This window comes from Rhinolophus hipposideros (genome assembly GCF_964194185.1).
Source record: "Rhinolophus hipposideros genome assembly, chromosome: 25".
In the NCBI taxonomy this organism is placed as follows: Eukaryota; Metazoa; Chordata; class Mammalia; order Chiroptera; family Rhinolophidae; genus Rhinolophus; species Rhinolophus hipposideros.
The window spans coordinates 4,799,797-4,815,514 of NC_138071.1; positions in this window are offsets into that span (position 1 = coordinate 4,799,797).

A 15,718-nucleotide genomic window follows, 5' to 3' on the forward strand; every position below is an offset into this window, starting at 1 on the left:
AATGTATACAGGAAATAATTCAATATGACCAAATGAATCTGTAGGGTTTTTTTTTTTAACTTCCTTGTCAGTTCTTAGTATCAAAGTCATTCTGCCTTTATACAAAGAATTGGAGAGTTTTCCTTATTTTTATATGGCCCAGAATAATTAAACATTGAAATGATCTGCTTTTCAAGGATTAGGAAAAACTCAGATACAAAACATCTGATTTTTGCTTTATTAATGATAGATTTCTGATCATGTTTTTACTATCTGCTATGGTGATCAGACTATGCCAACATTTCATCTCTTATGTTTAGATTGTATATTTTTCTAGGGAATTACCATTTTCTCTAGGTATTCAAATATGTTACCAGAGAGGTAGTTGGGCATATAATTTATATTACATTTTTAATCTCTTATGTGTATTTTGTGATTATTTCTCTTTTCTCATAACTAATTTTGTGTATTTTTGCTGTCTGTCTTTTTTCCCATTTAATCAGCCTCATGCAAAGTTTATGTAATTTACTCTTTCAAAGAAACACGCTCTGGATATACTGCTGCATTCAACCCTACTTTCTGCTTATATTTTATTATTTTCAACTCATCCTTTTTTTTTGGCTCTTCCTCATTTCCCTTGTTTATAAGAATCATAATTTTTCTAATTTCCTTAGATTAGTACTTGGTTCACTTCTATTTTATTTTAAGAAAGACGGTATTTAAGGCTATAAATTTTTCCATGTGTAGCTTTCTTGTCCTATAGATTTTGCTATGGAGTCTTCATCTTTTCTTTCTTCTCTAGAAATTTCTGTTTTGGTTCCTTCTTTTCTAGAGGGGATCACTTTGGGGAATTTTTTAACAATTGATTTCCATTACTGACTTCCAGGAATTTATTTTTAATTTTACTTTGCAATATCTAACAAAACATCAAATATGTTCAACTACCTGTCCCCAAATACAGAAGACCTTATATCTCACACCCATGGATTACTTGTAAGTAAACTTTCGATCCCTCTTTCCATCATTTAAAAAAAAAAACAAGAAAAACAAAAAAACCCATCTTTGTTCAATGTGAAACTTCAGGGGCCATATTAAAATGTTTAAAACATGTTGATGTTCCACTGTTCGTATTGTTTTTCTCCTTGCCCTGTGACCACGTACCTCACCAGCTAAAACAAATCTGTGTGATGAGTAGACAGAGTAAGTCGTACCCCCAATTCTTGCTGGAAGTAAGGGAGAAGGGGTACCTCTAAGATGTCACGTGACATATTTGTCATCTGCTGTGCAGTAGTGACAGCTTGAGCTGTACTAGGGATTGACATGTAGAGGGCGGCGGGGGCTAGGTAGGGCTCGAAGGAACTAGTCTTACAGTTCTGCCTTTTGAGGATCAAGAATGGCTGAAGTTGAACAGACAAGAAATGGCTGCAAAGGAAATGCCCAAGCAGAGGGGGACTGGCCCTCTCTCAGGAATGCTCCTGGGGGCTGCCGGGAACTTGGAGGACAGTGACCTTCAGGTAATGTCTGCAGTTTCTTCCAAGTCATAGCTGTGGTTCTCTAGCAGTTTCCTTTCCCCTCTTTCTCCAGCCTGTCTCTGTGATCCAGCTCCAGCGGATTTCATTGTCCTTTGGGTTCTCAGCCTTGAAGCTTCTGTATGACCAGCCTTAAGCAGAAAACTTTGGAATTGAAAACGTCAGCTGACCATCATCAAAAGGCAAGGAAACCTCAGGTTATTATGTGTTTGTCCAAGGAAGAGGCAGTAAGTTACAATTTTAGAGTGTGTGCAAGGAATGTAATTAAAACACTTTTTTTCTAACCACGTACTTGCTGCACTGAGCCCCCATCCCACAAAACCGGGTTGTCCCTGCCTGTGAGCATTGTTATCCACGCCGGCAGTGTCTTGAGGTCTGAGGGCTCTCCACCTCTGTGGCATGCACAGGCTACAGGACTTGAGGTCCCACTCCATGCCAGGCTCCCCTGTGTGTACCTAAGCCACCCTTTCTGAGGCCGGGGTGCTGCCTGCAGGCTCACGTACCACCCTTTATGCCTCTCAGCTTCTCCTGCACACCCAGGACAGGCTGCACTGGGAGCAAGTCCTTCCAGACACAGGCCCTTTCAGGCTGTTTTCCTGACAGTTGTCTGGGGCAAACAATGGCAAAATCTGGACTCCTGCTGGAAATGATAAAAGGGACTGCAGGGAGAAAACAGGCATTAATGTCACAAAGGTATTTTGCCCCACAAATCGAAGATAACCTCCTTCATATGAGCATAAATTAGGTAGGCTCATTTGTTCACTCATTCTTTTACTTGGTTGCAATTTATTGAGGCCCTGCTGTGTGCCGAGGATATCGTCATGCTCTCCTGATTGCACCTTTATTTGTGTGCCCCCCGCACTGGACCACAAGGAACCCGAGGTGCACGTGATGACATCCATCTTCATACCGTCGTGATGTAGAACTGGCATTCTATATTCTAGAATATTAAGGTTCCATAAATGTTGGCAAGAAGGAAGGACAGACAGGGTAGAGGAGAGGATGGTGCTAAAACAGAAGTGAGCGTCCTTGTATAGACATCCAGGGAAAATATTAAAAGGAAATAAAACCTGTTTATTCCATTCTTGGAACAGCAGCTTCATGAGGAGCTTTTATGAAAACTTTGCCGAATTATCATTTTCTTTGGGACATATTATGTCTTGTCCCATGTTCTCCAGGTGATCACTGTTCCTGTTTCCCGCGCGTCACGTACTCAGTGTGCATGATCTCAGTGCTCCAAACCAGCCTGTGAGCTGGTCATGAGTGTCGTCCCCATGGAGCAGCTGTGGAGTGAAGGAGCTGGGTGTGGAGACTGGAGCAGCGGGGCCCCGGCCGTGACGCGGCGTGCCTCCAGCCCCTGCCCACCTGCTTCCCACTGGCAGCGGCTCACCTGCTGACCTTCAGCTCCGTGGAAACTGCACAGAAACACGACCTCTGCCCTGGACAGGTGCAGAGCCTGAGCAGGTCTCAGGACAAGGCAGACTTCACATCTTCTTCACCGCATGTGTCCTGATGGGAGGTAGGGAACGAATGTTTCTAGAATAGATGATAGAAGCATAAAAACACGTGGAATGCTGTGTATGGATTTGAAACAGGAAGGAGATCCCTGTAATGAATACAGACCAGAGTTTCCCATAGTGGGTTTGGGGAAACCCTAGTCCACTTTTTTGGGAAACATTGCAGCCTTTACCGTTCTCTGGAAGTCACATGGCTGGAAGTCCCATAACGAAGAAATCTGTTTAACCTGGCAATCCCAGTGAGATCACAGGACACTGTCCCCTTACCAAGAATACTTAGGAACATCTCACAACATTTATTTTGGAAAACATTGAACGAGGCCAATGAAGAATCAAAGGCGGGTCCCATAAACAAAATGTATGACCCTTCGGAGCGTCTCATCCATCCAGGCCAGGTGAGGGCCTACCAGATGGTATTCCAGGAGGAAAACGGGGCATCCAGCTGTGAACAGATGCCATGCTCCCTAATGCAGCATCACGGGCCCTGCGTCCACTCCTGGCCTGCCTACGAGCCCCACTTTGTGCTAGTCATGTACCCAGGAGGGTCTCAGGGCCTTTCAACTGTCCACGGTTACCAACACAGCTGAACAAAGTGGAGAAATTAAGGACTGGGGCAGCTGTCATAATTCAAGTGTTCTGTTTTCTCTCCAGTTATCCAAGAAAAACCCAGTGACGGTACCTGAGAGAGCCTGTTAAGAGCTGTTTTTTTGGCCACGGTGACCAGTTAATAACTATCACTCTCCTGGGGACCCCACCAAGTGGGGTTTTTCACCAACCCCAAGGCCTATGGGTCTTATAGCTAACAAATTATATTTTATATTATTTTTTTTAAAGCTGGTTAGTGACAACTAAGATGGTCCCTCTGCAATTAGAATCTGATGTCAGAGTGAGAAAATCCCCTGTTCACTGGGAACTCCCACGTCACTCATCCTGTATTAATGATATTTATTCTCCCTCATCGTTTTATTCTTAAAAAATGGCTCCCCTGGTTGCAATGTTATGTTAAGCATATTACATGTTACTCCAAAGTCAGTTCATATATTACAGCTCGTTACACTCCTGGGTATACATTTCTGAATAGCTCTCACTCTGCAGTTACAGCCCCACATTAAATATGGGCTGCCATGAGTGAGCCTGAGAGGCTTGTCTGCTCATTTCTGGATGCTTGTTTTTCCTGGAAGTTTTCTTCCCCCTCTATTTTATACTTCTTGGGGGAAGATATGGCCTCTACTGAGAAGAGTCTACCTGGAGAAGGTGGAAAGTATTTTCCTCTAGAGTTTTCTGGGGTGGATGTTAGAAAGTGGCAGCTGTTTGGGGCAGAGTGCTACGTGCTTTCGGTGAAGTCAGTGTGTTTGGAAGGTGAGTGGCCACAGATTAGAAGAGGCAGGAGATGGGGGTGCCGGAATCCACCAAGACCATATCTTTCTTTGGCAGAATTCACATCAAAATGAGTTTTTGTCGTCTTCAGCCATGGGGTTTTTGTCTTCTCTGGCTAGCATGCTCTGAAGCATCTGTATTGTAGCATTATTAATAGACAGTTTGAGGGATTTCACATGAGGTAATCTTTTTAGTCACCTCAATAAAATCCAGAGTGACAACATACTTTTATTTCTGTCTGCTTCAGGACCCAAGCACAGAGTTCTAATGTGCCGCTGGCTTCTTTCTTTGCCTCATTCATTCATTCAGCATTTTTTGTGCTTTGAGTTCCATCAATGAACAAGAAAATATCCCAATGTGTACCTGTTTGTGGCCTATGGTGAGGGTCACAGTCTCTGGGGAAAGCCCTGCATTCCCTGGGGTGGGCTCCCCCCCGTGACACCTGATGCCAGGCAACACCAGTACCCCTCTGCTGTGGTGGGGCTCTGCCGAGTAAGAAACAAAGTTGGACAGCAGCACTTCCTCCCCAAGGGGCCTGTGCAATTATTCTCAGTGGGCCCCAAACGCTCTCAAAAGGTGAACAAGTCAAGAGCCTCTTTTCTCCTGTGCAACTTTGTCAGTTCTGATCTCTCCACATGACTCCTTTCAGATTCTCTCAGCTGCTGCCCAACACAGTGTGACAAGCGCCAGGCACCTCTCTTCTTCAAGATAAGGGGGAGTCTTCAGAGGAAAAGTGAGTGCCATGGGCCAGGGCACGAGGGCCTCTGGAGCCCACTGCCGTCTCCCTCGTCTGCAAAGGCCAAGGCCCGAGACCCTTGGGATAGGAGGATCAGATTGTGTCCGAAATACATCTGAACCTCTGGGGGTTGTCTGTAGCCATATAAGGAGCTGGTCAAGAGCTATTTATCAGGAAAGTTCTTGAGGGCAAAGAGAGCCTACAGGGCACTTCAATTAGCTGAGCAGTCCCTGGCTCAGCTTTCATGTGCCTGCAGCTGTCACCAGGAAGGATATCGGCCATTCAAATGGCACTGCTATTGCGATTTCATATGTAAGGGCTGCAAAGGGCCTCTTTCCCTGTCCTCAACTCCTTTCAGCGTCTTTGCCCATATTTGCACAGGGTCTTGCACTCCAGGAAATGTTAGTCTAAAAATAGCCAAGCTATAGGCAAGTAGGTGTTTTAATCACCTACTTTATCAAAACATCAGAAGAGCTTGCTCCTCAATGGTCACCACAGCCAAAGACATCTTAAAAGGATCTTTCAGGTAATCTACCTGCTTTGGCTGCCCGATCCAAATAAGAACAGAGAACGTGAGACATGACAGCTGCCCCAGGCTCTAATTTCTGTCTTGCTCCACTGGGGTTATATCCACTGACCGCCTCAACCCTAGGGGCCCTATGGCACAGCAAGACGAACAAGTTCCGTTTGAGTCTCAGAAAGAAATGTTTTCATACCTGCAGACTTTCAGGACTCATATATACACTTGCCTTTAAAAACATCTCTAGATATCTTTTAGTTCAGAAAGATCTCACCTGATGCTTAAAAAGCACACTGTAGTTTCCAAAATTAGGAGCTCCACACATCCCACAGCCAGTTTTCTACCATAGAAAGAAGTGAACCAAGCTTTGAGATATTTATTTCAATTTTTATCTCTGCAGGATGATTTCTCCATCTCTTCTATGAAATATCTGAATCCTGATTTGATTTGCCCTGTCATATAAAGGAAACTTTTTCAAAAATTCTCCCTCTGTTCATACCATTATGATAGCATTTAGAACGTCATATTTTAATGTCTCTCTCTATCCTCCTATCAGATTGTGAATTTATTCATCTTTGTATGCCCAGTGTTTAGCACAGTGTTTGCATTGATGGAGGTCAGTGAATGCTGAACAGAAGGAAGGAAGAAGGAGAGAGGGAAAGATGGGTGGTTAGAGTCTTAAAAGTGTTTTCCTCCCAAGTTGTATCATATGAGAGCTTAAACTCTGAGGGTTTGTGGCTTGGGCTCTAGCACCCTTTGTACAATATAGTTTGGTAGCTAAAATTGAAATGTTTCATCAGCTATATTCTGAGCCAATTTACAGTTAGTCACCTGAATATTTTCTCTACATGTGAGTAGTAAAGAGCAAGACCAGCCTAAAGAAAGGTGTGAGGCTGGGACTCAAAAGTTCTGTGTACCTCATCCATAGCCTATTGCAAACACAGACTTCTGGAACTGGAAGACATATAAATAGTCTGGAAAGCTAACAATGAACTACTGCAAAAAGAAATTTAGAAATCAATCCCATTTACCAAAAACAATAAAATACATAGGAATAAACTTAACCAATGAGATGAAGACTGAAAATTACAAAATATTGCTAAAAAAAATTAAAGAATGGCAAAAAATCAGAAAGTCATCCCACGTTCATGGATTGAAAGACTTAATGTTGTTAAAATGTCCATACTACCCAAACTGATCTACAGATTCAGTGTAATTCCTATCAAAATCCCAATGACATGTTTTAGAAACATTTCTAAAAATCCTAAATTCATAGGGAACCACAAAGGACTTCAAATAAACAAAACAATCTTGAGAAAGAACAAAGCTGGAGGCATCACACTTCCTGATATCAAAATATATTACAAAGTACAGTAATTAAAACAGTATGGTACTGACAGACAGACCAATTGAATGGAATAAAAAGCCCAGAAATCAACCCATGAATAAACAGTTAACTGATCTTCCACAAGGCTGCCAAGAATAAACAATGAGGAAAGGAGACTCTCTTCTAAATGGTGTTGGAAAAAATGATATACTCGTACACATGTAAAAGAATGAAATTGGACCTTTATCTTACATAATATACAACAATCAACTCAAGATGGATTAAAGACTTAAAGGCAAGACTTAAAACTGCAAAACTCCTAGAAGAAAACATAGGGAAAAGCTTTGTGGCAATGATTTCCTGGATAGGAAACCAAAAGCATAAGCAACAAAAATCAAGAATAGAACTGAAAAGCTTGCTTTCTTCAAAGTAAGTAATCAACATAGTGAAAAGTTAACTTATGGAATGGGAGAAAGAATTTGCAAACCATATAATCAATAAGGGTTAATATCCAAAATATATAAGGACCTCATACAATTCAGTAACAAAAAGACATATAACTTGATTTAAAAATGGGCAAAGGACTTGAATAGACATTTCTCTAAAGAACACATATAAATGGCCAACATGAAAAGATATTTAATATCAGTAATCATCAGGGAAATGCAATTCAAAACCAATATAACGAAACAAAAACAACAACCAAACAAACAAAACCCACAACAAGATATCATCTCACACCTGTTAGGATGGCATATATATAAGATAACAAATATTGTCAAGGGTATGGAGAAATTGGAACCTTTGTACACTGTTGGTAGGAATGTGAAATGGTACAGCCTCTATGGAAAACAGTAAAAAAATTTTAAAATAATGCTACCATGTGATCCAACAACCCCACATCCGGTTATTCATCCAAAAGAATTGAAATCAGGATCTTGAAGAGATACCTGCACTCTCGTGTTCATTGCTGTATTATTCACAGTAGCCAGAACATGGAAACAACCTGAGTGTCCATCAGCAGATGAACAGATAATGTGGTCTGTACATATAGTGGAATATTATTCAGCCTTAAAAAGAAAGACATCTGTCTTATGTGACAATACGGTTGACACTGAGGACAGCATGCTAAGTGAAATAAGCCAGTCATAGCATGATTCCATTATATGAAGTATCTAGAGTAGTCAAACTCCTAGAGGGAAAGTAGAATAGCAGTTTCAGGGGACAGAGGGAGAAATGGGCAGTTGCTATTCCAAGGGTATAAAGCTTCAGTTACCCAAGATGAAGAAGTTCTAGAGCTCTGCTATGCAGTGTTGTGCTTATAGGTAACAATACTGTACACCAAATATTTGTCAAGACGGTAGGTTTCATGTTATCTGTTCTTTCCACCGTAAAAGAACAGTCTAGAGAGGTTGTAGAATACCTCCATCTACTTCTGTTCCTGACAGAGAAGCGTGAGTATTCTTTGCAGAACAAAACGAAGTTGTCCCCTTAGAAGAGGGTTTCTCATACTCATCACTGTGACAGTTTGAGCCAGATGATGCTTTGTGGTGAGGGATTGTCCTGTGCATTACGAGTATAAAAGATTTACCAGCATCCACAGCCTCTACTTATGGGATTGCAGGAGCAACCCCCTCCCCACAACTATGACAACCAAAAATGTGCCCAGAAATTGTCAAATATCCTCTGGGGGCCCAAAATCACTCCTGGTTGAGAACCACTGCCTTAGGAAGCATTCCAGTGAGCCCGGAGCTTTGGCAATGAAGGTGTCAGTGGAAGGTCAAATGCAGTATTTGGTGGCGTTGTGACCTGGTGACGTCATCTTCTCAGGAGTGCAATGTGCTCATTGAAAGGATAAATGACCTGCTCTGGCTCTGACAGCCTAAATTGATGAGGACAGTCAAAGCACATCTTGCTCTCAGCCGTTACCTAGTTTTCTATTTCCAACAAAATGAAAGCAGAAAAGCACTCTATATTAGTTTCCTAGGGCTGCCATAACAAATCACCACTAGCAGGGGGACTTAAGACAACAGAAATTTATTCTCTCACAGTTTTGGAGGCCAGACGTTCAAAATCAAAATGTTGACAGGGTCATGCTGTCTCCAGAAACTCTAGGGGAGAAGTCCTCCTTGCCCTTTTCTATTTCTGGTGGCTCCAGACCTCCTTGGGCTGTGCTTCCATCCCTCCACCCGGTGCCACCATGCTTACACAGCCTCTCCCTCTGTGTGTCTCTCCTAAGGACACTTGTCATTGGATTTGGGGCCACCCAGACAATCCAGGATGCTCTCACCTTGAGATCCTTAACTTAATCACATCTGCAAAGACCCTGTCTCTAAATAAAGTCACGTTACAGCTTCCGGGATGTGGATATACTTTGTTGTGGGCCCCCATGCAACCCATTACATACTCTAAAACAAAATCCATTTTTTAAAACATAGAGACTGATATTTTTATATTTTATAGGTTTTAAACATTTGAAACAAACGTTTACAGGAAAGTTACAAGTGTAATCCAGGGATTTAGTTGCTGACATGATGCCCCATGATCCCCAAATCCTTCGATGTGCGTTTCCTACAAACAAGGACATTCCTCTCTTTGACCATCGTGCAACTATCAAAACCAGGAAACTGACACTGACGCAGAAAGCCTCACTCCCCACATCAGCAGTCCCATTCAAGTTCCTCCAATTGTCCCGATACTGTTTTTATAGCCGCAGGACCTACTTCAGAACCACACAGCACGTGGTTGTATCATGTCCCCTCAGTGTTCTCCACTCTGGAACACGCTCTCAGTCTTTCCTGGTGTTTCGGCTCCTGAACACTTTGAAGACTGAGGGCCAGTTACTTGGTAGAATGTCCTTCATCTTGGGTCTGTGTGATACTTCCTCCTGATTAGATTCAGGATGTGCGTCTTTCTTGGGGCCACTCCAGAAGGAAGGCTCTGCCCTCCCCATTGCATCAGGTAACATATGTTTTTGATTCATAGAATTTCTGGCAATGAAGACTTCAGTCACGTGAGGTGTATCTGCCAGGCAACTCTTCCCCTCACTCCCCCCTTGTAATTATTAAGTATTTGGTAGGGCAAACTTTGACACTGTGTAAATATCCCATTCCTCACCAACTTGCAATTTATTTTGGGTCTGTTTGTAGCTGAAAGGACTCATCAATTCCTGTTTTATTCAATAGGTTATAATCTGTTGCGATCATTGTTTATTTTCATGTTCAAGTTGTGCCACGTTTGGCTAGAAGGAGCCCATTCAGTCTGGCTCTGTGTCGTTCAGACATGTCCCCATCATTCTTTGATCACTTCCTTGCTTTCTGGCACCACAAGATAGTCTAAGCTTATTTTGTACTTTCTTTGCCCCTAGAAGGAGCTCTGGGTTTCTTGGGAAATGCAGAATGTTTCAATAACACAGTTTGTTTGCTCTTGTGCATTTTCCAGACTGTTGTTGTGACAGTTCTCGGCCGCTTCTCTATTCATTCCTTCCACATGCCGTGTTTTTACCACCAGGGTGCCTCTCCCTCCCGCTCTTATCTCTGCCCCCACACCTCCCATTCTGTTTCTGTGGCGTTTGGAAGCACTCAGCCTGTGGAACAAGCAGCCATACAGTAAGCAACGCTGTGCCCTGAGAAAGGCTGGCCTGTCAGCAGCAGTCGTGCTGGGCAACCGATGGGTCACAGCTGGAGAAACCTGGCCCGGGGACTTCCGGGTATGCAGCTGCCATGACCTTAAACCTCTGAATGTGTGTGAGCCAAGCACCAGCCTGGATCAGAACCAATGGCTGACTTACCACTTCACACTGTGAGGACACCTGCCTTCTTATTTGCCTTAGTTCAGCTTTTCCTGGGATTGATTTTCCAAATCCTGAATTTTGAGGGTTGTTGCCAGGTCTTCTCTATACCTGGCATCCTTTCTCCTGTAAGAAGGAAAATTTGAAAGGGCTAAGTAATCCAGCCATCCTAGCTTCTGCTCAGCTGGAGAAGTTTTACCCAGACTATGCCGTGGGGGTAGCCCAGTTTGTTCCCTCAGGGTGTGAGTGCAGCCTCGGAACTAACCTGGGCTAGCACCCCACACAGCTCACGTATCCCTTACCCTGTCCTTCTGGTCTGTAGCCCAGCTCCTGCCTCCTCCATCTGCCATGACACCCCAAGATGTAGCCCCTGCCATCCCCTACACTTCATCCCCATCCTTGAGCTCTCTGCCTTCTCCCGACTTTCCCTTAGGTCTTTTCCACTATGGATTTCTTAAGAGTGACTTCCCATGCCCCCACCCCTACCCCTGGATTTAATGACTTTCCTCTTGAGCTACACATGCCCAGCATTTCCATTCTTTACTCCAGCGTCTCCTGAGTGGACCTGAATGCTGTGAAGCTGCCCAGGAGGAGAGATGCCTGACCTCTGGTCAACCAATCCAGAGGTGGCAAGAGGCCCTTGATGTGACTGGTGAGAATGGCTTAGTTTCTTTCTCTCATTGACTAGGGAAGAGAGAAGGAAAGACAGAGTATGGAAAGTGTGAGGTCATGATGAAGAGTTAGAGCCAGTAGTCATGTTGGGCCATGTGAAATTTAATCAAGTGAAGGAAGAGGCTAAGATAGAGGAAGAGGAGGAGGAAGCTGAATTACAGAACTACAGAGAAAATAGCGAGGCCATCAGCATGAATGAAAAGTGGAGACTAGCTACCTTGATCTCCAATATCTTTCTTGAAACAAACGTCAGTTCCTTTGAAGTCCTTTGCTTCCTGTTTAGACATGCTGTCCGATCTCTGTATTCTTACAGTAACCTTCTGTTTTCCTTTGTGTGCATGCTATTTGGACAGGACTTGTGTTTGTTGCCACCAGAAGATTCTTTCCTGAACACCCTTGATGACTGCATTGCCTTAAGTGGGGATTCTTCTCCCAAGCCCTTGTGCTTTTCCTTTCGCCTACAGTGCTGCTTCCCAGATGTTTCTGCAACACCTTTGTTAAACAAACCGTCCTTCTATTTAGGTCCATGGCCAACACAAGAATGTGTTGTTCTCTTCCCTGCCATTCACTGGTATCTGGACACTTCTCCATGTTTCCTAATAAACAGAGAAATTTCCCTTCCCCTTCCTTCCCTTGCCATCGTCCTGGCAACGTCAGCCAGCTGATTCAACACATGGATGATTCAGGTACCAGGTAAGCCCTAGAGTTCCTTGACCCATTTATTCCAAAAACGATGAAAATAACATGTGAAAAGGGATTCGTGTTTTATAGCTTAGGACATATTTTCCTGCTCATAATCTCATTCTGTTTTGATTTTTGAGCATTACTCCCGCAGCCAAGCCATAGACTCATCCCCTGTGACTGCCTCATTTCCCAAACCCCTATGACTGTCTTCATTTTCCTTCCACGAAGGCACTATCTTAGGTGCTACTTTTTCCCTTTAATCTCTACCATAAGCCTTCTCTTAGGATTCATTAAAACCCCAACTATGTATGGTGTCAGGGGGTGTACTAGACTTATGAGGGATCACTTCATAAGTTATATAAATGTCTAACACTGCTGCACGACTGAAACTAATATAATATTGAATGTCAATTGTAATTGAAAAAACAACAACCCTCTGTCTTTAACCTTATTGAGTCTCATAGGATGCCAGCTACCTGCACGTTTCCTCCCCAGTTTAGCCAGGACCCCATGCTTGGCCTTTAACCTGATGTGCTGCATGCCCAGCACCCAGCTGCTATCATGCCTTGTCCCCACTCACTTACGCTCACCTTTAGGTTTTCAAGGCCTGCTTGTTACAAACGCCTGCTCTCCCAGCCTCTGATTGTTCAGGCATATCATTCTCTCTCTCTCTCTCTTTCTCTCTCTCTCTCCCTCTCCTTGATATTTCATTAATTCTTTATTAACTCCTGCTCATTCTTTTCTCTTCCAAGTCGAAGGTCTCCTGCTACCTGAACTCTTACTCTCCTCACTCCAACCTTCCTCAGTATATTATGTCTAATTTTCCTCTCTTTCATACTGGCTTCCTTTCAGGTTCTTTTCACTGACCTAAATGAATGGTCAAATATTATTATAGGAACCAACCTGTCTTCATTCTTGCTTTTCCCTGAAGTAATATCATTCCACCCTCTTCTTTAGAGTTTATAGTCAACACTGTCTCTCTGCTATCTCTTCACACATTTCTTCTTCACCCCCTCCAAACTCTCTTCAAACGGAACCTTCCTTTTTTTAAACTTTTATTCATTTTACAGAACGCTCTTTTTCAAAGGAAAACAAGGACTGCCTATTCCTTATTCCAATTTACCAAAAAGTCCTGTCCTCCTGTGGCTTTCAGAAACTCTTTTCTTCAGATTCCCCGTGAAGCTTTCTGATTTCCGTTTTCCTTTATCACCATTTAAATGTGGGCCCTTCCCAAAGTTCTCATCTTGGTCCTGGGGGGGTCTTCGTGCTTTGTTTTTGTCCCTCAGTTGTCTCATCGGCTCCCACAGCTTCACCCATATGCTCCCACTCACTCAGACGCCACCCCATCTTTTCTGAGCTGCTGACCTACCATTTCCACTGCCAGCGGGATATCTCACTTCAAACTTGGCATGTCTCAAACTGAACTCAGTGTGTTTTCCCTAAAAATCCCCCATCTTGCGTAAATAACACCAACAATTGGCCACACACATGGAAACACTGGAGGGTGAATTCCCAAGCTCATCAGCAGCTCCCAGTGCCAGGTAGTCATCTAGTTTTGTGTCCCTTCTACAATTTAGGTCCTAGGCCCCCCCCCGACCAACTGCCATTTACCCTTTGCTGGTTTGCCTGCCTTCAAGCTCCTCTCTTTTCAAGCTTACAACACAGGCCTAACGACATGATTTCTGCCTCAGTGGCAGCACTGACTCCTCAGTCGTGCACAAAGGCTCAGGCTCCTTGGAAGGGCTTTCCGGGCCCTCCGTGGTGTCATTACCACATCTCCCATTGTCGCCGTGCCTCTCACCCTGGCCACGAGTCTCCTTGCTGAGCCCTGAACCTGTTATTCTTTGTCCCATGCTTCCACCTGCTCTCCCTATTGAGCTTCATTTTCTGGCAGTCGAAACCCTTCCATAAGTCAAATCTCAATCACTGGTGTCTCGGTGGTGAAAACGCTTTCATCCTTGCACCCACGCAGCAGCCGCTCCTCTCTCCCCTTACGGCATTACTTTTAGCACTTAATTGATGCTGCCTTGAATGGTACTTGGTTATTTTTATTTCTCATTTAATATTTACCACAAGTCTTCAAGGTGGTATTGGTACTCCCTTTGCTAAGGAGGAAACTGGGGCTCAAAGAGGTTGCAGTTCTTAAGGTCACACAGTTGCTACGTGGAAGAACCAGAACATGCATCTGGGTCTGGTTTAGCCCAAAGCTCAGTCTGTTTTCCCTAGACCAGTTATTTCCAATCATCACTGTACCTTGAAATCACTCGGGAAATCTTTAAAAACTGTCAATCCATCCAGACACCCTTGATATGGAGTGTCTGGGGTTGATATGGAGACATCGGGGTTGGTTTTAGTTTTTTAAGTTGTCCGGGTGATCCTAATATGCAAAGTTTGGGAACCACTATCGTAGGTTACTCAGTGCCAGAACTCAGTGTGTTTAAGACATGTTTGCACTAAGTCTTTTCTCCATATGCTTTCCTGGTGCACTGGACACCTTATGCCTAAATTCTAAGGTTGGCAAAAATTCAAAAACAAAAACAAGCAGAGAAAGAAAGTAATTGTCTGGCTAATATGAGCCCCAAATTTATTTCCAATGAAATTTCCCAAATCAATATAAAGGAATGAGGAAACCCAGGCCAAAGTTACGTTTAACTGATGGATCCTCTCTTTGGTGAGAGTAACCTGCCTCCCTGTCATCCTCTGGCCCCTCCTTTTTTCCATCTCTCCACAGGCTGTACGTGGACATGACTTGTCTCTGCAGATGGCTCCGAGGCGGAGCCTCCCTTCTTGTGGAAGAGGTTGAGGCTCTCTGGGAAAGCGTGTACAGAAGGTGTGGACCACAGCGACAATCAGGCCACACTCCCCAAACCCTTGATGACATTCCTGTGGCCGGTGGTCATAGCCACGCACTGGCCCAGAAACTGCTGGAGAAAAAAATCCCATGGGTTCAGCCACTCTCCATGCTGCTCTTCTGTCTCCTTTGCATACTTTGAGGTTATTTTGTTACAGCCAAGTTTATGGAAGGATGTTAGAAAACTGGACTACCTCTTTAAAATGTTTTGCCCCATCAAGAGTTTTATAACTTTTACTATTAAATTCCATCAATGAGGAAATATCATCTGATAAAACTGTGCTGTGAATTTACAGGAACATCCCGTCTAATGAGTTGGCTATCCATTCTTATAAAATTCGATTAAAGGCTCTGTTTTGATACTTCTAAGGAGCAAACAACTCAGAAGACCTTTGGGCATCTATGAAGCCCAGGAAGCTACACTTCCCAGATGTTGTTGGACGCAGATGCTGGTCATTGCTAGCAATAACCTAGGATGTGAGCGGCATATGCCCCCTTTCTGAATGCTCGGAGCTCTGCACTAACGTATCATTCATTCACTGAACTTTATCTGGAGTCCTTCCAACACGTTCACACGTAACAGTGCCTGGCACACAGGCCTGGGTAGTATTCTGAGCCCAGTGACTCAGACAGTAGTGTCCTTTATAAAGATGCCTGAAGCTAGTGAGGTGGTGTCAGTGAAATGATACTCTCAGGCAGTAACTCAGGAGCTGCTGCAAGGCCGCAAATAATTGAG